We start from the raw sequence: 26,449 nt of genomic DNA on the forward strand, positions 1-26,449 counted from the left end.
CTGGAGGGAGTGGACATGCCATGATCTGCAGCAATATTTAATTAATTTTAGTTAGAAAATAATCCTTCCATTCCAATAGACAAGACATTCAAATGATTATTGTTGGCTATTATGAGAACCATCTCCCCTACTCAGCAGTATCTCTCTGCAATGAGGCTTTGAACACAGAACCTGAATGCACCCAAATGTTATTAAATTATATGATTAATGGGCCAGTTTCCACATTATGTTACTTCAGCGTTATTTCAGAATAACTCCACTGATTGCAGTGCTACTACACTACCAGAGAATCTAAAGCCAGAAAGGACCGCCAGATCATCCAGTCTGCCCTCCTGTATGTCAGAGGCCACCAACATCACCCAGCACCCCCACAGTAAACCCAAAAAAAACCTGAAATGAGGCCAAAGTATTATAACCCATAGGAAACTAGACTATTATGTGCCACCAGCACCATGCTCAAAGCCCATTCGGTATCAGGGAATAATCCTGGCAAGTGACCTGCACCCAAACAATGCAGAGGATAGAGGAAAAAACCCAAGGTCACTGCCGGTCTGACCTGGGGGAAAATTGCTTCTCAACTCCCCATACCATGATCAGTTAGACCCTGAGCACATGAGCAAGAACCAGCCAGCTAAGCATCTGAGAGAGAGAAAGCCAGGTGCCACCTCAGAGCCCTGGACCACTGTGCCCAAAGTCCCATCTCAAGATGTGGCCACCTCAAATGCCTCAGAGAAAGGAGATTAAAAAACCCTCCCAGAATACATTGGGATGGGGAAGCAAGGGAAATCACTTCTTGATTTCTGCCAATTGCCATCTGAAACACTGAAGCAGGAGCTTTGGAAACATAAGATAAACTGGAAGCATAGGTGCTGGAACTAGCGGTGCAGGGATACTGCCATACGCACTGGCTTGAACTGGTTTCCATTATATAGCAGATTTACAGTTTACAGTTTGGTTCTGTGGCGTTCAGCACCCCCACTATAACAATTGGGAACAGGACCAATTTTTATAGAATTTTAATCAATAGCATCTTGGAATCCTCTGCTTCAAATGAGACATCATGTCAACAAACAATATGATTTTGCCATACTTAATTTTCAAATAATCTGACATGCTAGCACTCTTTATTTCTACAACATAATCAAGATGAACAGGGAGTAAACTTTAAGCTGCACCGGGGTCAGACAATCTTATGGACAAATGGCAGAAAAGGCAAATTCATCAAAGACGGTAGCCGGAGAGATTGCATGTATCAGAAAGAGGAAAAAGAAGTCTCAAGAGTATCAGAGCCCTCTCATCACAGCAGCATGGTGAGTAAACTCATAACAGGGTTGTCATGCTTTGCTTCTGTAAGATGTATTTGGGTGATCCGTTAAGTATCAAATGATAATGAATAGTTCTTGGTGAATGAAGTGGTAGAGTACAGCATAGCACAGCATAGCACTTCAAGACTAAAAGAACTGTATAACCTTCAAGCGGAGAAACTTACATCTATAGGTTTCACCACATTGTGATAGAATTACAATTTTGTACTTTAGTGACCTTATAAAACAAGAAGATTTCTGAAAATGTTCTTATCAGTTTTTAGTATTCAAATACCTATTATTCAGGGATGTTCTGTTGTCTTGTGAGATAAGGATGTAATGAAAGGTTGCCTCTACGTATTTAGTAGACACTCTATCAGTTAGATGAGCCAACTGCAATTACTTTAAATAATTTATTTGGTCTTAATACGTTTCATTATTTTTGAGAACAAGCTAGCACTGGAATGGTTCCAGCTTATTAGATGACCCTCTAAATGACACACGTGTATTTATGCTGTTGCTAGTAAAATAATTTTCTCCCTATTCTGCCATAAATACCTTGAGAGGAAAAAGGAACAGCAACTTGCCTCTTTGCTAACAAAATGTGACCTGAAAAAATTTAAACTAAAAAGTGGTTATGTTACAAAGAGCCTAGCAACAAAATGTTCAGACAAGATGCAATCAGCTTTCAGAATGATATAATTGGAAATGTCGTCAAGGGAAAAATGCATCAAAATGTTACTGGTGCTGGAAGACTTCAGCTGAAATTTATGTAGCTGGAGAAATTACCATTATGTACTGGGCACTGTTCAACAAAATGTCTGGTGTCCATAGCCTGGCTGCAATGAAGATTAACTACAGCTCACACCCTAGAAGACTTTTTCCAAGTGTGCCTGCAGAATTCATTATCCTGGCTTTTCTGTGATGGGTCTGCAGCCCCCATACTAACAGAGAGGAGGACATCTCCCCTCCTATTATCTATAGAAAGTGATCCTCACACAGATGCTATACTGATTAAAGGAAATATACTCAGAGAGAACAGTGCAACTTCTCAGAGTAGCTTGACAGTCAATGCCACTACTGCTGATCCCACTTATTTCTTGCTTGTGCTAGTCTTAATAAGCATTAACAGGCTCTGGTGGCTCATGGAATTAACATTTGATCTATGTTGACTGTCTATGGGCCTTAGTCTGATTCTCTACTCAATTACACCATTTTAGATTCTGATTACAGGGAATCAGACCCTATATCTCTTAGTGTCTACTAGAGATGTTTGCATATGTGTAAATAGTTAATAGATAAGGTGCCAGTAGATGGCACTAGTGAATATGTAGCATAGTTCCTGGGTTTTATAGGAACAATCACACTTTTTGTTGTACACTGCGAATGATTTCCTTTGTGCAGCTCAATATATCAGCACTTAACATCCATGACTTTGACTATGTCCCACAACAGAGCTCAGTACTATTTTTCAGGTGCAATAACCAAAACTCTTGTGCCCTGCCCCACAGACTTAGGTTTGTATAGTTAAGGATGTGACTGGAGTTGTCCAAATTCCTGATACAATATGTTCCTTCCTGAGAAATGCCGGATTTCGCAGAGGTGATCCAGCAGTAGTTCCAAGAAGTTCAGTGAAATTATGCATGTAACTGAGGGCAGAGGCCGTCCCTACCTGAGTGCAACTGAATTTACCAAAACCAAAACTGGGAATGGTTCAAATGAATTTGGTAAAGAAAAAAAAAGTGATTTATGTTTAAACAAGTTCTCGCTCTTTCCTACCCCACTTCCTAGCAGCCAACGCCTCTTAGAGAGAGTGAATATCTCAGAGTTATTAGCAATAACATCAGTTGGAAGGGATTGAGAAAAAGTGAGACAGTAAAACTCTCTTTTTATTGTTTTATAAGTTTTCAATAAAACAAAACAGAGTTGACTATATTTTTTAATAAAAAATGCATTTGACCAAGACTGTGATTTTCTTTCCACAGTTTTATTCCACATACACACATCATTAGCTTCCCATTGTTTATGTCTTCTGTGTGTCCTTTTATCATCATTTGTTATGATTTCACAATATATAACTTTTGTCTTGGGATCAAGCAGACGTATTTTTGTGGTTCCATTTGCCCTCCTGTGCCATTACATTTCCACCGAGGGGCTCATTTTCCTCTCATTTACATCAGTGCAAATCTGGACCAATGCCACAGAAATAAAGGCAGTTGTCTTGCTGTGAATCTGGTGTGTAAATGAGATGAAAATTGACTCCTGCCTGTGTGCTGTTATAAATAATTTTAGTGCTGTAATATCCTGTTGACCTATTTTGGGCCATTTGAAACTTTGCATTGACTTCAATGGGCTTTAAGACAAGGCCTTACGGAACGCAGTGCAATGCATTGGAAACAGGGCTAGACTAATGAAGTCAGAATTTCAGCTCTCTTTCTAAAAAAACTAAGTTTCTAGCCATCCTGGATGGAAAGAAAAGATTGAAAATGTTAACTGAGTTTACCAGGTACCTATCTCAGTCTTCAAACAGCCAGAAACAATGGCTCCAAGATATGCTCAAGAGTCTTAGTTTAATTCATTTTCAGAATTCAGACATTGTGATCATAACTTTGCTATCTTTATGTTGCAATGTTGCATGCGTGTTGGAACAAAACATTCCAGAGGATACTTAAATCCTGTGGTGATCGGTGCAATAGAAATAGGTAGATTCTTCAAACTTTTTGCCTTTCCCTGAAAATATCAGGTAAAGAAAATTTGTATGACTGCATTTCCGCTGAACAGATTCAGGTTTTCAGGATCAAAGATCAAAGAATCAAAGATATGTGGTCAGCTGACATAAATGCAAGGGCTGCTTTATCATTTATGCTAAAAATCATTCCTGGTTTTTTCACTTTTGCTTTGTATACCAGCATCACTGGCATCTAAAAATAACAATAAAAAATGGTTGCTGAGCTCTTTGATCTTAAAGTGTAAAACAAACATGTTTTATAACAAAGTGCTTATTGTTAAAAATAATTACATTTCCATTGAACAGAATATCAGGCAAAATGACATCTTTGTTAATAATGTGTGGCAAATAAATACTGTATATTGGGGAATTAAAAGAATCAAGACAATTGACAATAACACAGCAAAATCAATACACTATGTGTGAAATATATGAAAAGGAAAAAAAATCACTTTTCTGCTTAGACAAATGCTGAAAAATACAATAAGAAAGAATAATATAAACCACAGGACAATAACAAGGTGTCTGTACTATTAAAAATTCAGGATGGTTGTGTGCATCAACTGTTGGAATAAGATCGTTATCCAAAATGATATCCAGATTTATATTTTACTCACTTTTGTTCTGGAGAGGGCATGTCTATATGAGTTTGTTTGAAACATAATAATTTGAATATGATTGGGGGTCAGAATAAAGGCACATTGGTCAAAATGCATGGAAGAGTAAATGTATCAGATGACATCAGCAGAACATATATATATAAGCTACATAAGGGATACACAATCATAGGCAACCAATGCTTATGGCCTGATTTTTAAAATCACATATGGGTAACTGCAAGTCTTATTTGACCACACAAATGGAGGCTCCTCAGAGCTCAGAAAACACCCCCAACACAGGAGTTAAAGCTCCCCCTCATATCCTCAAATGGTTATACAGAAAGGAGGAAACATTTTCAGAAGTGCCTAAACTGACCTAGGAGCCTAAATTTCATTGAGAGTTAATGGGAATACGGCTCCTAATTCACTTAGGTACTTTAGAAAATGTCACCCAGGATCTAGTTTTCTCAAGTCTACCCCTATTGAAGTCAAAGGGAGTTTTGCCAATGACTTCAATGGAAGTAGGACCAGGTACCAAAGGAAATGTTCATAGTCATCATTAGAAGGCTCAGATAGGTAAACATGTGTAAAGCCCAGCATTGACCTGCCCACATATGGGATTTGGACATCAAAATGCTCAAGTCTGGAAACTAGGATGCCACACCTTTCCTGAAGCTCCGTAGCAGTGCCACCGTGAGTTACTTCACAATTGTGAAAATGCATTTTGCAAAAGTTAGAATCAGTTTTGTCTGGTGAAAAATGATTTCCACTTTTTGTGCAAATGAGCAAAACTTGCCCCATCAGAAAATTACTTTTTTCCTCAAAAACCATCCAAAAACAGTATGCACTGGTTTTGCTTTTACACACATAACTTTTCACACCAGTCTATTTGAACAATTGTCTTCATTTCACTGAAGTGGCTCCTTGATAAAAATACAAGTTATGAGACATCTGCCAGACTTTCAACAGATGTCGTCTGTTTCACACTCTTCCTTTCACCATTCATTTGACATACCCAGTATCTGTATTCCTTTACTGACTGGTGTTTTAAAATTTGATCTAACTGGACATTTCTCTAATTTCTGGCCAAAAGCTAAACCCCATCCCAACACCACCACCACCACCACATGGACACGTAAGTCTAAAATAGGATTCAGAGTTATGTTTTTCATTATACCCAGATCTGAATAGTTCACCTACAAGGCAATAACCATCCTTTCCCTTGGCAAAATAAATAGACCTGGAGATATCAAGACAGAACATTCCCGGAATAATTGAAGATTTTTTTCCCTTTTGAACATTTGTCAACAAGCAGGATTATTGAACAAAATAATTTTTCTTGACAGAATGATTTCAGCTTTTGAGAAAATGTATTCTGTCAACAAGACAAAGTAAGGACTTGGCAAAATAATATGTTTCAACCACTGAAGGTTTTGAGCTTTCTTCTCAAGCATAAAAACTGAGGTTGTGTACACAAAGCTGAAGTAACTCTTCAACAGCATACACTTATTTCCCCTTCAGATGTCAAAGTCAAAAGCCAATGTTTGGCTACCTTTCTAATGTCTTAATGTAATGAGCCATGGCCACTTATGTACAGACACCAGAGTCATCAGCACAGACTGAACTCAGGACCATCCACACCAAAAGCACAAGCCTGCACCGCTTGAACTAAATAATTAACTCCCTTAGCTTTCACAAAAAAGTGGTTATCCCTGGAGTCGCCCACTAGACGGAGACATGGTCTTATGCACTGAACTATTTTATTGCCTTAAGACAAATTTTAAGCATGGGGGAGCTCATATAGAGGAGAATGGCATACTATAGAAAAGAGTGCACCAGAAAAAAAATAAGGACAGCATCGAAGAATAGGCACATGAAGAGAATATAAAGCACAATGGAAATATTCCAAGATTGTCCAGCAAGATTCTTAAAACAAGGAGATTTACAAAGTAAGAACCTGATTCTGGAAGTTGCTTTATGTTGGTTGACCCTATACTGATGTAAAGTCCCTGCTCAATGGGCAAAGGTCTCCTCACACAAAATTACTTGCAGGATTGAGACCTACAAATCCTCCACACCTGCTAAACTATCTGACCCAATCTGTAGTGCTATTGATCTAATTATCATTTGTTGGAACAAATTAAGAAAACAAACAGAAAATCCAAAAGAGACAGACTCCATCTCCAGCAAGTTTCTAGTCTCAACAGTTTTTAATTCCCAGTCAGTGAATTCTGGTTCTAAAACCATCCAGCACAAATCTCTAAATCAATGGTCAGATTTAAATATTTTGTTCATGCTATCACTGTCAGATCAATGTCAGATGGGGATAAGTTATAGACCCTGGTACAAGAGAGCATTGATAGAATCAGCACTCCAAGGAATCTAACAAAAAGAAAAAGAAAAAGAAAAAGAAAGGACACTATTTACAGTTCTATTTCTTTGCACTGAGCAGCAGTCTCTATCTTTTGGCTGATATTTGTGCTGCTGGACCTCCTACATAGTTTTGAATGGGCCCCCTAATGGAGTGGCACTGTGACCTGGTGCACAGGGTCACAACATCACTCAGGTTTGTGGCAGGTCACAATGTCACTCACTCAATTTGGCACGGCGTCTCTGTCATGATGGAGAGGCAGACGGGCTGAACTGTAGTGGTGCTGTGATCCCATATGGCAGGTCACAATGCCAATTAGTTTGGGGGCCCTTTGAAACAAGGGGCCCAAGGCAAATTGCCCTGTCACCCCACCCTCATCTCCAGCCATCCCTACCTACACCTACTTATGAAGTTCAGTCAGTGAAAGATCAAACTGCAGGCCACACAGATTGCTGTTGTAGTTGACTCACTGGAAACATTCTCTCTTTTTCTAACATCTTTGCAAATGAGCTTTCCAGAGAAAGATCTTTCCCACTTATATCACCATATTAATACTGGTCAGCAACATGGACAATTGGTGCTGCTGTCTCTCTTTGTGCTCACCACCAACACACTTGAAAGTTCCCTCTCTATGTCTATTATGTGTCATAGGATATTAACTTCTATACTTCTGTCCCACCCTTGTTCTTCAGCAACCAGTTCTCACTGGTCACATAGTGAAATCGTTGTTTAGTTTTCACCTCAGGTCCTAGTTCTTCAATAAGTTCCACACAGACCTGATCCAAAGCCCAAATTATGTCAATGGGAGTCTTTCCACTCACATTATTGGCTCTGGCCCCATTGGACCATCTTGTTCCCATGTGGAGCTTGTTGCAGTATCAGGGGCTTTTCTATTATATTTTGGGTTTAGTTACCTTACAAAAGCCTATTGCTTGATAGCATATAAATAGGTACTTGTGACTCAATTTTCAAAGGCAGGCATCTGAATAAGTGGCCTAATTTTAAAAGGTGACTTCAGTGGTAGTTGCATGTTCATATTTCAAAGTAAGTGTATGGTAGATTGAAAGTCCTTACTGCTCTTAGCATTGTTCCCAATGAAAACTTTAGGAATTAAAAATTGTATGGCCTTCCTTCTGGCCAAAGGTAATTATTGGTAATTTAGACATTGCACAAAACTCCACAAGTAGCAAATGATTATAAGATGTTCAGAGCCATGTTTGCAGAAACGCATGTGTGTTATTCTTTGGGGAGTAACCTCATGTGTCTGTGCAATTTGGGTGTTTGCACACTCAAATTGCTGATTAGATGTAGTAATTTCATATGCAAATGAGGTAGTCTTATAGTTGTAGAATATAGAAAGAATAGTTAATGTATTTTGTGCTTTAAGATAGAATAGTAAAGTATATAGCTTGGGAAAAGGTCTGGAAGGACCTGATAAGGGCTGTCTGGGCGCTAGCACAGCACAAATAGAGGGCAGACATAAAAACAAAAGCTAACCAGAGCTGACCACACCCAGCTAAATAACACTTGAAAGTGCCTATAAGTCAGGATGACTCAGCAGAAATGCTCACTGATCATGATACTGACCCAAAAGTGACACTGTTCACTAATTGGTTACATACTGATAGCAAAAGTGACACTGTTCACTGGTTGGTTACATACTGATAACAAAAGTGACACTGTTCACTGGTTGGTTACATACTGATCAAGCTGATCAGTTTGGTGATCAGCCTGTGGGTATTTAAACCCAGAACATCAGTTGCACTTTGGACTGCAACCCGCTGGGATCCTAGATAGCTGGACTGAGCCCTTCTATGAACCAGCAGCATCCAAGGGATGGCTAACACTTATCAGAGTCGACTTGTCCTAAGGGGCTTAAGGAGAGAAGCGCTTTTGGTAACGTATGAAAGTAGCACTTACTTTAAGATAACAAACAAACATCTGTCTGTTCATCTGTCTGTGAAAAGTAACTAGGATTTTACAAACGACCATCTGTCTGTAAATAACTGAGTTTACAAGTGAATATCTGTCTGTAAACATAAAATGACCAATAATAGAATTGTGTATTATGAGAAATGATTGCATGCATAGAAAAATATTAGGCCTTGTATCTTTCTTTGGTTTCATGTTTGTATTGTTTACATTTATGCTCTTTATTTAACATTAATGACTAAATAAATGAGCCATATTTCTTCAGTTAAAGCCCTATTCGTATTCTTGTTTGGTCACCCCCGCCCCGCGGCTGAGGCAACTCCTCTGCTTCCAGAGACCTATACTCCTAAATCTAAGGCCTTTCAGGCCGATCTGAGTCCATGATAGTGTCCTAATTTTCTTTTATTTAGTCTTCTTTCTAGTGGTTTTGCTGGCCGCATGACAGAAAAAAATGTTGATGGATTTTAGGCCAGACTATTCTGTATGTCAGCATCATGCTCTCTTTGGTCTTTGGAAAAAAGGGGCAAAAAGGGCAAAAAATAAAAAGAAAACTCACCACGTAACAACGTTGGTTGATCATCATCATTATCAATATTATCCCATTGACTCATCTTTAACTGTGTACACAATAATATTGCACATACAGTAATTCTGCAATTATTTCTAACTGCTCTGCGAGAAGAAAACTTGCAAACATAATTTGAACTTCAGGTTTGCCAGCTTTACCTGCAAGATTCTCTCATTATGGTTATATCATTCTACAGGAATAATTGCACCAAATGATAATACAGAAGAACAGAATATGTGCTAGCAGCATGCAGATAGAACACAATACAAAGACAGCATAAATATTAAAGCACTGGTGGCTTTCTCACATAATTACCAATAAGTCCAGTAGAGATGGAACAAAGTGCTATGGTTAGAATTGTTTTATTGAAGAACTTTTCAATAACAGTCAACATTCTCTTTTTAAAAGGCTAATAGGCATTTATGTGTTGTGTTTCTAGGTACTTTTTATGGCATATTGAAAAGCCTCATGCTTAGTCTAAGAAAACAGTTTAACTAAAGCACATCTCTTTAACATACACCTCTGTTCAAGTCACAAGTTGAGGGGGAAAACCACCGCACAAATTACATTTTGACATGTCAGTCTTTCAAGATTGCTGTTTTCAGATTTTAAGGCAACCCAGCCAGAAACTACCACAGCCAATCAGTTTGCAAAAAATTAAAAGTTGATCAAGTTACTCCTCAGCCAATTGCAAACCTCATTAAAGCCAGCAGAAAAATGAATGATGGGAATAAACAAAGTAGGGAGAGGAGAAGAGCGGTTGGATCTGTTCTTTAAAATGCAAGTGTGGGGGAGGTGGCTGAAATTAAGATTTTAAGGGCCAAACTGTTTTTAAGACAAGTAATTTACAAAGGCCTACCATTCTGGCTCAGCTCTGGATGTGGGGTAGGGCATCAGCTGCATGGTCGAAGAGGAGAACTTGGGAAGAACTTGGTCTCAGGAGCGCTTTTCTGACGCACAGTTGTTCTGGAGTGATACTTTCCTGCAGAGGCAAGAGGGATCAGTGCTGCATGAGTTCCTTATTAACCAGGTCTGCTGGCCAGTCAATAGCAGGGAATAGAACCCAGCTAAGCCAATTCTTCTTCCCTCCCTGCCCCTATCTGCCACTCTAGTACTCGTCCTCTCTTCTCTGACCCCCTTCCAAAGATTCGCTATTTCAAGAAAAGAAATTCCAACCATTTTCCACACAGTTTCCTTTCTACCCATGCAGACTCTGTCACCCATCCCCAACCCAGCATTCTTGCTCTGAGCACTGCTACTAGCAGAGAGCCAGTTCCTGAAAACATACTGTAGCAAACCCAGCTCACCCTTTCAGTGACAGGCAGAATTTACCTCTTCACTCAGAGCAGAACTAGTAAAATTGTCTCACAATGAAAAGTGGTCCCCTTCCTCCTTCCCCAGATACCAAACCAAATTCAAACTTTTGGTGGTACTGTCAACAATGAAATGTGGCTGTTTCTTGTGTGAAATTTCTCTCACAGATTTACCCTGCACAAGACAGTGAATTCTAAGGCAGGCAAGCCTTGGTAGACACAGTGAGCGCATATAATAAAACTCAAAACTTACTGTTTTCTCTGTTTTTCAATTACATTTTACTTAGGAAGTCTACTCCTGCTGCTATTGACTGTAATGGGAGCAAGACCACATCTGGGATCCTTCTCCCTTCTTTATTGCTAATTGCCCCTTTTTCAAGCATTAATTTTACAGTAAACCTCCCCTCTTTGTTATTGATTAGGAATGGGATATTCAAAGGAACCTAAGAGAGTTAGGTATGGAAATCTCAAGGAAATCTCAATGAAATGTAATGAGAGTTTGGTGCCTAATTCCCTTAGCCTCCATTTAGAATGTCAGCCTAAAGCCATGTAATCTGACACTGATCTCAATTACTTCATTGGATTTCAATTGGACTCTGGATTTACAAAACAATAAAATCTGGCCCATCATTTCTAATATCTAGGTCATGTCATGCACTTTCCTCTAAGGCTGCTCATAGTGTCCAAGGATCATTTTATAAAGGCTGCTTGAATAAATGGATACCAAAACCAATGTGAAGAACTCTTTATTGACAGAGAAATTCACCCCTAAAACCTTATTTCTCACTAGCCCCTATAGTGCAGGGCAAATTCACTGAATTGCTAAACATGCTAAAAGGTTTCTTATAAAAAAAAGGCTGTCATACATATACTCTGTATTTTATGCATCAGAAAAGCTCTTTTCATGGCTTCCTGATTCCTTTTGAAGTTGATCATCCTATGGATGCATTGTCCATTTGCTTAAAGGCAAAAAGACTTGATGAATTGCAAATGCAACAAAAGCATGTTTTATACTATTCCCGCATAAAGCCTATGACATCTGGGCAGAAGTAAGAGTTGTGTGAGTTTGGGAATTTGGTTTTGGTTTTTTATGAACAGATTTATAACACTGTTATCACAATATTTTGAAACATGTTAAAATATTAAAGGAATAAATGCTGAAGCAGAGTACTAGGTTTCTGTGCCAATTTTCAGTGTTTGTAAAGTTCCCTTGAGGGACCATAAGTGGCACTTCAACAGCCAATGTTTTTAAAAGCCCCAAGGAGCCAGGATTCTCAGATCAAAAGACCTTCTAAAGAATAGCAGGTGCTAGAAGCTTTTAATATATAAGATGTTAGAGACATAAAAAAGAAGCACTTTACTAGCTGCTCTTTTTCTATCTACATCTGTGTATCTCATGAATCCCGTGAGTAGGTTAATCTTTGACACAGCCTACAGCTACTTTGAATGTAAGAAGTTAAGCAAAGAATGGTGTAAAACCTGCCACATACCAATCTAAGATTTAGAGTGGGATAGATTACAGCAAGATGCAGTTTACATTAGGCTCTCTATTAAAAATAAATAAAGGCTTCTCAACATTTTTCCTTCTGAGAAAAAAAAAAAAAACAAAGGAGGCAGGGAGAAAAGTGAATATTAATCTTTCATTATAGCTTTGTACCAGGATATGCCACAGAGCAAAGGAAAACAACAGGAGCTAGCACAATCAAATAAGTTTATACTGGAACATGGGTGGCTTCTAATCAGTCAGAATCAAAGGATGTGTCTTACCAGATCAGATCATTGGTGCATATTCTCCAGCAATCTGATCTTCCAAAAACAGCTGACATTCCCATATAATATGCATCTAACCAATCATGTGATGTTGCACAGAAGTCCTTTGAAAAGTCCAGTAGAATAGCACTTGTATGTTTCCTTTTTTTATTTTTTTTTTATTTTAAGTGTATGACCTTTTACCATCATTGCATTTCCCCTTGTTTTTAAATTATGGCATAATTCCCTCTGCTACTACAACAGTTTCTGCTAACTTTATTGAGCAATAGTAGCAGCATTTTTATGAAAGTCAGCAAGTAATTGTGTATTTTAGGGCATGGATTAGTCAGCTTGACTGTTGATCTACGAAACTCTGTAATTCTCTTCAGATGGATTCAACCATTGGCATGACCAGTACATTCAGTCTGAACTGTGCCATCACTCTTCTGGGCAGACCAAATTCAGGCATTTTTATATTGGGGAAATTTCCAGCCAGATCCTGTGATTACTAGCAGCTTGTGCTGCTAATGGCTATTACAGAGGGGTTTTTGCACCAATGTGATATTTAGTACCTATATCATTATCACGCGTGTCTACTGCATTTCCAATAGAAGGATAACACCACAGTCATACCACAATCATCCCACCTGCCAAAATATTCATCTGTCCTGGATGGAACAAAATCTCCAACCTTCTCAAAGGGAGGAAAGCCTGTTCCTTTCTCCATATTCACAAGGTACGCTCAAGAGATGCGAGGACTCTTTAATCTAGCAGACAAAAACTTAACAAGATTCATTACCTGGAAGTAGAAATCATCAAAGTTCACACTGCAGGGTTTAGGAGTAGCTGACCTTTGGAAAAAGAGAGAAGGAGAGTTGGCTTAGCTGCATGAACTCTGACCATGGATGACCTTTACCCCAAAGAGCAAATGTATCCCACATCATTCTCTACACCTAGGAGAAGAGCAGAACTAGTGCTGAAACCTAGGCCTGGTCTACACTGATAAAGTAGGTTGACGGAATGCAATTTCCGTCAACCACATAATGTATGCATCTCCACTGGCAGGTCAGTTCCGCCGACCTAAATGGCGGGAAAATTCAACTTAATAAAACCACCTCCACAAGATGCGTAGCACTGAATTTGCTCTGTGCCATATGCATGCAATCTATCCCACACACACACACAGTTTGGGAACCCTATTGCAGAAAAGCCTTCCACCCAGTCCTGCACGTTTCCCAAAGACAATACCCTTCTTAAGAGAAGTCTATTAATGGCCCGGCACACTTGTATCACAGCTGCTCCCACGGTGGATTTACCAACTCCGAATGGATTCCCAACTGACCAGTAGCAGTCTGGTGTTGCTAGCTTGCACAGAGCAATGGTCACACTCTTCTCCACTGTCAGAGCAGGTCTCAAGCAAGCATTCATGCGTTTCAGGGCAGGGGACAGCTCTGAGCAAAGTTCTAGGAAAATGGCCTTTCACTTGTGAAACTTCTGCAGCAACTGGGGTTGCTGTTCTGGGGTGTCTGTTCTGCTTACTCTCAGTAGTCACAGATGGCTGCCTTTATGACTTTATTATTCAAAGAGTAAGAAGGTAATTTGACATAGTGACTGCTGTCTTGTGGTCCAGAAGTTTATGCTACAAATAGTTTAAGAACTGAAAAGGAAAGCTTCCAACATAAGAACAGCCATATTGTGTCAGATGAATGGTCGGTCTACCAAGCATCTTGTCTTCCGACAGTGGAAAATGCCAGGTGCTCCAGAGAGAATGAATAGAACAGGAAATCATCAAGTAATTTGAAGTCACATCAAGTGTAATTCCTCCCTCATGGCCACCCACTGGTCTTTGGATAAACAGTCTCCATCAAGAATGCAGGCCTTAGTTCCATAGGACACTTTATGGGAAAATCCAGAGTAACCCACTTAAACAGCTGTTGCAGAATCATATGGGATGAGCTGTGGTCTCATAAGGAAACACATACAGACTCCCAAGCCATTCAGGGCTTTATGGCTCAAAATCAACAGTCAACAAGCGCAGATTCTAAAGCTATGACTTAGTTGTGAAAATGGTTATAAAATTCACATAATCCTTAAACAAGGAAGAAATATTTCTAACTGTTATTTGATTGCACTTAAAGGAGAGAGCAGATGCAACAGCAAGTGCTATCAGGCAGATGCAACATAGAGCTCCCTCTGCAAGAAAAGCTGCCCATTTCCCTCAGCAGTGGGGACCAAAATCTAGGCACAGAAGCACCACTGTGCTCCACTGAATTGTGAGCTGCATGTTTATTTGACAAAGTCTACAAAATCTAAAGACAAGATATTTTCTTTCAGTCTTTCTGTTTGACAGCTTTTCTGAGCTGGCCATCTGCATTAGTTCTGCATGTCTGCCATCTGACAAGTTCTATTTGTTGTGCAGATAATTGTAACTGTTTTATTTTCCCAGTAACACACTATCATAAAACACAAGAGTGTTCAGCTTACTTAGATATGTTCTTCAATATGCAAAGGGCAGTGAATAATAGTGAAAGCTGTTATGCCTGACAACCAAAACATAAACGTGTCATGTCAAATACTTTCTCTTTCCTACAGAACAGATACTATTTAGCGTGCACATTTTACAAGCAACACTAGGTAAGATAGATAAGGATATTATATACCAGTTAGAATTTCTGAATGGTTTTCTGAGTCTTTCCTTCGCAAACTCCTGAGCAGCAAGACTCAAACCAAATACCTCCATGCTAAATTGATATATCATCTATATATCCTGTTTTCTATACTACATACTGGGTGATAACACGAAAGGACTCCATGCTTGTAAATCTAAACTAAACTAAACTTTATTAAACACTATTTACACAGGTGATGCAACTGCAGCTAGCATTCAAAACATATGCATACAGACTGGCTTCCTTTTGCCTCCTTCAAACACTTCCCTCCTGCACCCTGTGTGTTCTTCCCTCCAAGTTCCATGTAGGTGGCTAGACACCCTCTTGGGGTATATCAGGTACTTTCAGAGACAGAAAAGATCTATCTATATCAGTGGAATGCAATAGCTGCACAGCCACAGTATGCAACTCTTTGGGCAAGGAAGTGACCTTGAAAATTATAGCTATTATTTTAAATTAGACTCAAGTCATGCTATAGTGGTCATAAATATTATTCTTTTGCAAGTACTTTTTATGAGTTATTTAAACCTATACAAGTGTGTCTGTCTTGGTAGGACCTTTAGTTATGTTATGCTTACATTACATTAGCTCCCAGAAGATTTTGTCCTGCCCAGTGATAGGTAATTATCATTACCAAGTTCATAGTTTGGATTCAATGAAGATAAGCATCTAGCCTTCAAGACCCTCAGACGAAGATTACTGGAACTATTCAAATCACTTTAGTTTGGAAAATTAGGCTGGCAATCTCACATGAAAGAGGTTTCTCACCAGATGTCTTGTCAGGTCATTGGGAGAAGTTTTCCTTGCAGGGTTTTGCACTTTTGATAATGGACCTAAAACTGAAACAATAAAGATACCAAACATTTCCGGTTTGCTTCCAGAAATGGGCAACAGCTATTTTTAATTTTGTGAGGGCTGGGGAATGGGAAAGGAATAGGGGACAGGTTTTTATTATTTTCCATACATTTCAATTTCCCAATTTCAGATATACAAAAGAAATCCCTCTCTCTATAATATTGGAACACCACTCCTTACTGTAAACATATGGACCAGAGTCTCAGCAGGTGTAAATTTATACCAGCTGAGGCTCTGACTCAATATCTTATTCACCAAAGATATAACCCTGACCTGTAGAACAGAACAGTCTTGGGCACACTAATTTCATAGCATAGAACAGAAGGAACTGCCTCAGTACAGTCTGCTCAGACAGATGCTCTCTCCCTATGCTCTAAGAAGGTGCCCTCCTACCCTTTGTGTTGGTTTCATGGAACACTCTCATGGGTGACTGGTCAAGGAGCATATTCTAAATCTTCAAATGCTAAAATAAGAAATCAATTTCAGCCCCCAAAAGATAGGGCTGCTGGAGCAGAAGGTCATTAAAAACTGACAGTTGCTTTTTTGCATTTAAGTATCAAAGGAAAGGAAATCAATATATTTTTCAAGCCCAATACTAGTCTTGATCACATTCCTGTGCTCAACTTTCCTGATAAGATAAAGAGACAAAGAGCAACTCAGATACAGGTGCTCACCATAAATAAGGGGTGTTTTGCAGGGAGTGGAAGGCAGGGACACATTGCTATCCACAAATATTTTGGCTAGCAAAAGTAAATAAGAGGAGTTTTGGTTTGTTCTTTTTGTTTATGTTTTCAGAAAAAGCAAACCCTTGGATGGTGTAAATAGCACTGCTCCATCAGCTGAGGATCTGCTACAACTGTAAAGTTTGTTAGAACTTTGCAGGAGAAATTCCAAAGCCGACCACTACAGGTGAAGGGGCTGACTTACCACTGAATTCACCTGATTTACTACTCCTGTTCCACTACACTGTAACTCTAAAATTATATTAGTAGGCGAGATCCACCACAACTTCACTCTCCTATTATATCAGGATAACTATTTACTTAAATTGAGTTACCCCAGTGTAAATAGGGAGGGGTCAGAACCATTTATGTTTGACCTTTTTGTTTTATTTGCTTTTCCATCCCCACCCTTCATTTAGATCAATGGTAAAATTCATCCACATTTCATTTTGTCAGATTCTGCTACCTACAGACTAATCAGCATCCTGTCCTTACAGAATACAGTGAGACAGCTCCATGGATGCTTTTAAAAAAAACATATTTCTTTATAAATCTGCATTTCCTCTTTTCTTTTTTTTTTTTAATCAGACAATCATTTACACATCAATGGAGTGCTTTTATAATGCCATTATTTCCTCTCCACTGATTAGCTCAGGAAATTTCTGATCCAACTACAAAGAATCATTACTGGATCACGTTGTGTAAAACTTTTTGTATATAATTTAGATTTGAATTTTTATAACCAAACCTGTCATTATATGGTTTATTACATTAAAATTGGCACTTTTGCAGTTTAACTATTAGGGGCTGAATTTTGGAATGGATGCACAGAGATGCACATATATAATTCTCCTGTGATGTTTTGAAACCATATGATCTTGGGTGGACTGTGAGGCTGCTGAAACTGATTCACTAGGTTCAGTAGACTAAAGAGGTTCATAACTAATTCCCAGTCTTGAGAGCTAAATAGTTCATTGGTAGGTGGTACACATAAATAACCACAACAGTTTAACCCTTATATCCAAGACAATACCCCAACATGTTCTGTGGGTGTAATATTCTGTTTACCAGCACTTTTTCCATTAAGAACACAAAAGAAAAAAGGAAAAATAGTTATCTTAGATATGACACTGCATGGAGTAATAACTAAAGGGTACAGAATCCTTCCTTACCTGAGCACAGAAAATAAGGAGTTAAATCTGCCTGACACACACATACCCCTTTCAGGTGTAAGGTGGGATTATCAGGAAGCCGGCTAACTCTTGGTGCAGTCAGGATTCAGAATTAAGCCAGAGAGCTCTATCAATGCAGCTCCTGTCCAGTTAAAATGGAGTCAGTCTCTGGGAAGGCAGAGTTTCATGGCTACTAATTAAAGGACTGAGATATCCAGGAGCCCGAGTTTAATTCTCTGTTTAGGTAAAATCTCTTTTCCCCGCATTATTCTGTTGCAACCTAGACCCCTAAAAGCGTACAGATTAACAAAGGAAAACTCTTGGAGAGAATGTTGCTGATGTTGAACTAGTTTGATCCACACTGCCAGTTTACATTCAATTATCTACATACAGGTGGCCAATGGTAATTTCAAACTATTCAACGGTTGCTTTGCTGATGTATATGCCTCACGTTCAGTTACTTACTGACACTTAGTTTTCTATTAACTTTTGGGAAATTAGCCATATTACCTTTAAAATGATTTTGCTGCTAAATCCCACACAATTCATTGAAAATTTAGGTGTGTGAGTCTCTTGCTGTCATAAGCAGATTTTTCTACCCAAATTATATTTCAGTTCACTTCTATCATTGACCATCAATGACTGGCTATTTTGCTTTAAACACACCTTCTTGGGGATTCTCACATAGATCCTTTTCTTGGCTAAAGCATAATCTGAGTTAATAATCATCTCTGCATCTGCATTAAGCAGTAGTTTTGACTGAAGAAGCCACCATGTTCCAGGTGGAAACCAAGTCCATTCTCCCATCTTTTATGTCCTCTCTCAGATCCCCTGCCTTCCTGCTCTGGGAATCTTTCCTTCTTCCAAGAAGCTTGTTATCTTTCCATCCCTACTTTTGGTGACTAATCCTTTTGACTCACCACTGAAACTTCCAGTGAAACTTTTATAGTAAACTCTTCCCTATTTTACTATTATCCTAGGCATAGTTTGACATGAGCACAATTTTAACTTGGGCAAACTAAATATATGACTAAAACATCTTTGTTTTCACCTATTTATACTATTCCTTTATGCCTGTTTCTCAAATACGAAGTGAATAAGCGGATGACCTTTCCATCTAACCAAAACAATTCCACCTAATTGCAAGTACATAGAGATAAGGATGATAGCTTCAAGATGTGGTTGCAAATTACCATGTATATGATTTAATATAGAAAAATTGTCTGCATTTGTTTCAGAAATAACTCATGAAAACTGATACAATGATAAATGTATGAGAGCAAATAAAATAATCAACATGCCATACCAGAAGAAATCTACAAGCTCCCACACCACATATTTAGAGGAATGACTCAGTGAAAGCTTCTTCCTGGTATTTGGAAGGATAGAGAGAAGGCAAGACTACAAAGAGCTTCTCTCTTTTGCCCCAATGTAGTGGCCAGGTATAATGTAGTCTCCGTGCTCCTGTGAGTGCAACACTGTGCAAAGTTATTGCTGTCACAACTGCTAGCCTCTCCAAATGGGAGGGGGGGATAGAGGGAGGCAGCTGAGGAAAAGCGCAGAGAAGGATCCACGGCCACATCCTTTGCTCTGCCCTAGGTCTGGTTGAGCTCAAAAGAGAGCAGATGCAACAATTTCTCAAGGCTGAAGTAGCAGGAGCACAGTCTTGGTGTTCCCACTGAGGTGGTGGCATCTTCACATTGTATCCAGCCACAGTTACAGTGTTGCTAGCTTTTAGCATGGGGGGAATGGACCTCAAGGAACTAAAAGAGATAGGAGGTAATGATGAGAGAGAGAGATGGGATAGTAGCAATCAGCATGCAAATTTCATTCATTTATTAAATTGTATGCAAAGCAGACATTGGGCTTTTAGATGGGCCAGGGGAGGCAATTCAGCCCCCATCAAAGGGGCTTTAAAGGGCTGTCAGAACTTGTCATTGACTGGATACTCAGAAAGCCACAGCACAATTAAACCTGTTTAGAATGCAAATGAGAGTATTACAATGAAGGGGCAAGCTCTCAAGCATCCTAGAGCTCTTCCTCAGGTCTGGGGAAGGTAACCAGAGTGTCCAAACTAAATACAAGGTAGGAGAGATTATTAAGCATAAGAGGTTTCAACCTGTTGTAGGAGATACTTATAATGAAATGAGTAAGTACCACCTCTGTGGCCACAGGATGAAGGAGTGTTAGTAGGCTGCAGGGTGTGTTACAAATTATTGTAATGAGCCATAGAAATGTTAAATTTGTGGTTTTTAGTGTCGAGCAGAGTTATGAATTTAACTTCCGGCTCATCTTTTGAAGGTGTTGTGTAGGTTTCCCCTGAGGCCAAGGACTGAGAGGTCAGATGTGATCAGAGATGATCACTCAGTGATCACTTTATAAAAACTGTTCACCCTCAGGTGATATGGTGTTTTTTTGTCTTTTATCATTTTTCTGTGTGAGTTTATTCAAGAGCATAGTGCTTCTCCAGTTTCACCCACACAGTTGTGGTTGGGGACATTTGAAGCACTGGATGAGGTTCAGCACATGTTGTGATAGGCAGGTGTAGATAGAGTGACCAGATAACAAGTGTGAAAAATCAGGACATTTACCAAAAACTGCAACATTCACCTTCCGAACTGCAGGTGGACACTGATACTTGAGGTCTTCTTATTTGCAAGACTTCTTCTGGGTGTGGAATTAACATGCAGGGTTATGGTGTTTTCTAAGGCTATAGAAACATCCTGAGTTTGGCATTAGTGGAGGAATGCTGTTAATATAATTATTGTTTCCGGTTGTCTTTATATAAACAAAACACATCCTGGCTTTATGCACCATCTAGAAATTCTAATATATTTGTGATTTGCACAAGAGATAGCCAGGCCCACAAGAATTTGTAAATACAGTCAGCAGGTGTAAACAAGGTCAGCAGGCGTTCATGTATTCTGTTCCAAATTTCTGTAGGAAGTTTCCAGTGACTCTCCTTTCTGACCTGTCTAAGTATTTAGATGGAAGGCAAAATATAATATTTTAAGCAGTATGCAAGCAGTTGCTTGCTATGTACGTGCATTTTTTATAATGGGCATTCAGAATGCAGCAGCAGAATATCACCTCTGGATGAACAGAGACTCAGTGACACAGTCAGCAAGAACTAATAATAATCTCACATTTGTAGTGTGTCTTTGTCTGAAGGATCCCAAGTTGCTTTGCAAGCTAGGCATGGAGCAAATTTGCAAGAGTTTTGCAGTTTGTACCTTCAGTGGGCGCTGCTAGCTATGGACTCTTCTGTCAGGTGATAGGGGAGGAAAAAAAAGAATAGCTGGCAGCCACCCATCCCAGAATATATCCACTGGAGTAGGGAGTAGCAGCTTGATCTGATTTCATTACTATAAATCTATTACATCTATTACCAAAATCTGAAAAGAAGCTAGCAGTATGAGTATCCTCCTGCTTGTATTGCTGTTTTTTTATAATAATCACTGTGAGAAATACACCCAAACCAAATCTCAGCTCTCCACTCCCCTGCTCTTTAGGGGAAGAGTTTGGAAACCAAGTCCTAATTTTAAAGAGAGACAGTCCCTGTCACAAAGAGTTTTCAAATTAAGTATACAAGATAGACAAAGGACATATTCTCTTCATTTTACAGAGAGGAACAGAGGCACAGAGAAATTAAATTACTTTCCTAGGGTAACACAGGAAGCTTGTATTTGAGCTGGAAAATGAATCCAGTGCATTAACCTACACATGGCAACTTTATGCACTGTGAGAAGTCATGAGATTACTCACTTGCATCTAATTAAGCATGTGCATACATCTCTGCACAATTAGGGTGCTGGTATTCATTAATGGAACTCTTCTTCCCCAAACTGTTCCTTTAAAAAAATAAAAACCATAAATACTTCTTTTTCCTTTGATTTTAAATGTCACTCATGCACTGTATATATAACAGAGGATTTTTAAAAATTTAAAATACAGTATGTATTGCTAATTAATATGAGTAGTATTCTGGTCTTTCACTGTTGACTATCCATGGATTATTTTTAGTATTATAAGAGTAAACTGGGCAAAGGACTGATGTTTTATCTGAATATTTCACTTGACAGCCACATTATAATGTACTAAGACCCCAATCCTACAAGATGCTGAGCACTTTTGATATCCATTATACCACTGAAGTCAATGACAATTGAATGTCCTCAGCATTTTTCAGGAGGTGCTCAGCTCTTTACAATACATGGGCCCTAAAATATACTGTCTTGTTGATAAGGGAGTTCCAGGAAGACACATACTGTATAGTACAAAACAATCCTTCACAAGCACTGTATCACAATATGGAGAACAGAACAAATGAAGAGCACTGCATGGTTATTGAAAACAAACATACTCTAGTAGATAATGGATGGAAGTCAGATCATACAAAGAATTAAATTTATAAGCACAATTATTCCATGCAAATAAATTTGCTGACAATGGTTTCAAAATTCATACGTTAAAGACTGGCTTTTCTCTGTGTTCTAAAAGGAAGCTTAACCAGAAAGCTGTGGAGCCTGTGTAAATCACAGGTTTATATTTAGGAATCGTAAAAACTCAGAGGAAATGAAGATTGTAAAATATAACAAGATAACAAGATAAATATTCTGGTGAATCCCCCTTCCTTCAGTTATGGAGACAATGCAACATAGCCCATAAAAATCACATCAGCATACATGTGTAAAAATTACATAATGGAATGCTGTTTTTCTTTATCGATGCAGTAGGCCCATATAAAGGTATGTGACAAAAAGAAGTCAAGCCCAATTTTGACACAGAAGGTGAAAGCTTAGTGAGAAAACTAAATGGAAACCTCAAATTATGCATCTCACCCTTTTGGATTTTTTTTTTTTTTTCTAATTTAGCTTGAGCAGGATTTCTTTGACAGAACACCAATTTCCTCTTCTGAAAGAAACAGCAGTATTACACAATCTCTTCATTTGACTTATGTCAAGAGCTAAGATGAGTGTAGGTGCAGGTGAGAGGAGAAAAGGGCCCCAACGGTCTAGCTCTTCTAACACGAAAGAACAGGAGTAGGAGTTGAAGACTGTATTATGCAGAAGCAATTCAGTGGCGTCAGTGGTTTTCACCCCTCATTAAACTTGTAATGTGGATTCACGTCCCTAAACATAGAAAATTCCCTTTTATATTATACATTAAAATAAATAGACAAAAGAATAAAAAGAAGAAGTAGCAAAGTGGAGAAAATAGTGCAAAGAAAACTGCAGTCTGTTTTTTGCTTTCCTGCTCTTATTTGGCTGTATTTTGTTCCTGATTTAAGCAACCAAAGGAAAGATTACTAACATTGGAGTAGGGAGGGTATACAGAGTAGATCAATTTTAAGACTCATGAATTGGATCATTTTTTGTCAACTGTGAATGCTGTTATATTCTGGGGAGGAAAAAATCAACGACAGTTTCCATTTTTCTGATAACAGCAACCAATGAGTTTGCCACATGAAAACAAACCCTGACTAGATTCTCACCCAAAATAATATAAAATATTCTGATCCAACTCTGATTGAAGGTTGTCAAGTTAGGATTTGATTTAAAATTAAGATGAATGCTCTTAAACTAAACATGGCATTTTTAATATAATCAGCTCATTCCTCTATGTGTTGCTAGCTTTAAAATTCATGGACTGCAAAAACAGTTTAGTGAGTTTCCCCAAATGGAGAGTTTGAGTTAGTATCGCAGACCTGAAGAAGTGTACTAGAGCACTATGCAAAGTTTGAAAGTTTGCCTCTCTCACCAACAGAAGTTGATCCAATAAAACATATTACTTCACCCCCCCCCCCTTTTCTCCCCAAATGGGATGCCATTAGTGATGGGTGAAACTCAAAAGTTTGTTTTCAGTTTTATTTGGATATGCCTTGAATCTCAGCTGAAGTATTTTGGTCTGAAAAATGGACAAGAAGTTTCCTAAGACCAGGTTCTCTTGTGAGACTGCCAGTAATTTCCTGTCAACAATGCATGACAGGGAAATTCTGAACTCCAGGAAAGAGACAAGATTGTAATTTGGTTACATTAATGCCCACCGTGTGCTAGGTGCTGCCAGAAAGAAATGAAAGAATGTCCCCTGTCCCAGAGAGCAGGAATCTAAGGACAAACAGAAAGTAGGTTTATTTTCCTTGGATAGATGTGCCTCTGAACAGCTCCTAAAGCAGGGATATGCCTACTAGGCATGATTGAGCCATGCATCTGTAGTTGTACAAACATATTGATATTAAACTGCATGTTCATTCTTCTTACAAATATAATTAAATAAAGAAAAGAGCTGTATTATAAGACAATTAATTGCCTATCAAAGGAAATCAAATGTTCTCCAAATTCTGAAGGGATTTAATTTATGACAGAAAGAGTGGTTATCCTGTGATCATCTCATATCAGGTATCCTTGGCACCAAGGTAAAGGAAATTGGTGTAGGGGGAAAATGTGAGATTATTTGTGAGAAGCTTTTAAAGAACATTTTCCCTTGTGATACTGAATATTTTGCAAAGGGAGGCGTTTCTTCCACTTACAAGTCAATTTATAGATTAAATCAGACCAAAGGATATTTGATTAAACAGTTTTCTTAAAAGATATCTTCACGAGTTTTTCCTAGTATAAAAGGTAGGATGATATGGCAGTGCACAGCTCTTTGTAAACAGATTGGTTGTAGGAAGTCTGGGAAGTCACTCAAAGATTTGGTTGTGCTTGATGCATTCAGTTCATTGGTGTTTCCTTTGCCATTACTTAAAAATCAGAATTTTTTATTTATGCTGCTTATGCTTATGCTGCTTATTTAAGCATTTGTTGAGTAATTTAAAATTAATTACATTGTACATTGATTTTCATCTTGCATAATTATTAACCCTCAAAGTCTTCCAACAATCAATTTATACTTAATTAAACCCTCTCTTTGCCATACCCTTTTGGTACCTCAGTTAGCACTTTTTTAAAAGACACTTTCAATACACACACATAATCTCAGCTTCTCTTTTTCGGGAACAATACACCCAACCCATCTTATTTTCTACCTACATTTCTAACCTTTACTGCTTCCTTTCGTTGGATTATTAGGATGTTTGTTGGGGCAAGATCTGCAGTTTTCAGGGATATCAAAGGCAGAGAACAGACTGCTGCTACCTTGTGCCCCATTGCAAATGAAGTGGGTGAGCCACTTATCAACCCTCACAAGACTCTCTTGGGATTAGCAGAAGTGACTACGAGACCTGGCAGCCTTCCCAAAGAAGCAATGAAGGACAGTAGCCAGTTATTAGCCCAATGAAAACCCTTATCATGAGGATGGAGGTCTTTGAGGCCCTTCTTCCAGAAAACAGCAATGGTGAGTGGGAGCATGGGAGGGCGCAGGGTGTAGTTTGTCTCTGAATCACACAAACATACATTTGCCTTTTCAGGAATCAGTTCCAAAGCCAGGAGGTAGAGCCAGATCCAGTGGATCTTAACAGCAGCAACATTTTGCCATTCAGGACCCCCTCATTGGAATTCCAGCCCATATCCACATACAACTGTCATCCACTGTAAACAGGTCTGATAATACTTTGTTTTAATTCTCCTATCTATCTGAATTCCTAGTTTGTTCAGAAAGGACATAGCTTATATTATAAAGACTAGATAGTGGAGCAAATTTCATTGCTATGGTGACAGTTGTATCAGAGCAAACACTCGCTTGTTAGGAAAGGTGGGAGACATTACCACTAAACTCTTCCCCTAAAGGTTTTACAGCCTGACTTTTCCCAGGACATACCAGCATTGTATTTCTTAACCAGTGGAGCTAAGCAGAAAGAGGTTCTCCTGTGCCAGGAAAACTTTTGAGGTTCTTGAGATTTTTTTTTTCCTGTCATAAATCATGGCATCAAATTCAAATATCAAAAATGTTCATGAACCAAATTTAAAAATGTCAAGTTGGATCAATCAAAATCATAGTGTTTCATTTCAATTTTGACTTTTTATTTTAAAGGTCTTTTAGAAGTGCAAGAACTGCTCTAACAAACTGGAGCAGACAATGCTGCATGTTTCAATTTTTAACGTATTAATCTAAAGCTAATGCGAACCGTTCTGCAGTCAGATTGGATGACATCCCCTATCTAGGGCATTTTTTATGTATAGCTACAATGAAATGAGAAGGAGCATCTCGACACTTTCTTGTGTAAAAGTTACAATGTATTTTATCATCCCTGGTTTATTTTAATTTGTTACTGTGTCAAGTAAGGTAATTAACACTATATATACACAAAACTGATGTGTATGAAAAAGTTATACAGGGGTTTATTGTGACGCCTCTGATGAATTAATTGTCATCATGTTTTGTAGGAGTGGAGTCAGCAATTATGTGCAAATTGCTGTTTTGAAGATCATGAGATTCACTAAAACAGATGTAATTAAATGCACTTGATAATTACCATTATGCTTGTACTTAATATTAATTGGCCCATGGAGTCCTGATTTTCTCCACT

General features: G+C 38.6%; 1 long non-coding RNA gene across 2 annotated transcripts in view; it reads right to left on the reverse strand.

Annotated features, from left to right (window-relative positions):
• LOC137153994 (uncharacterized) overlaps window positions 1-13,418 on the reverse strand; it is a 55,821-nt gene extending 42,403 nt beyond the window's left edge. For both annotated transcript variants that reach the window (XR_010920008.1, XR_010920009.1), the window contains exons 1-2: window positions 13,364-13,418; window positions 10,362-10,484 (exon numbers count right to left, since the gene is read on the reverse strand). This is a non-coding gene — a long non-coding RNA (uncharacterized lncRNA). The remainder of the gene's footprint in view (window positions 1-10,361; window positions 10,485-13,363) is intronic.
• Between the last annotated feature and the right edge of the window lie 13,031 nt (window positions 13,419-26,449).

Source organism: Emydura macquarii, unplaced genomic scaffold (genome assembly GCF_026122565.2).
Source record: "Emydura macquarii macquarii isolate MOO-44397 ecotype Brisbane River unplaced genomic scaffold, CSIRO-AGI_Emac_v2 contig_1253, whole genome shotgun sequence".
Classification (NCBI taxonomy): Eukaryota; Metazoa; Chordata; order Testudines; family Chelidae; genus Emydura; species Emydura macquarii.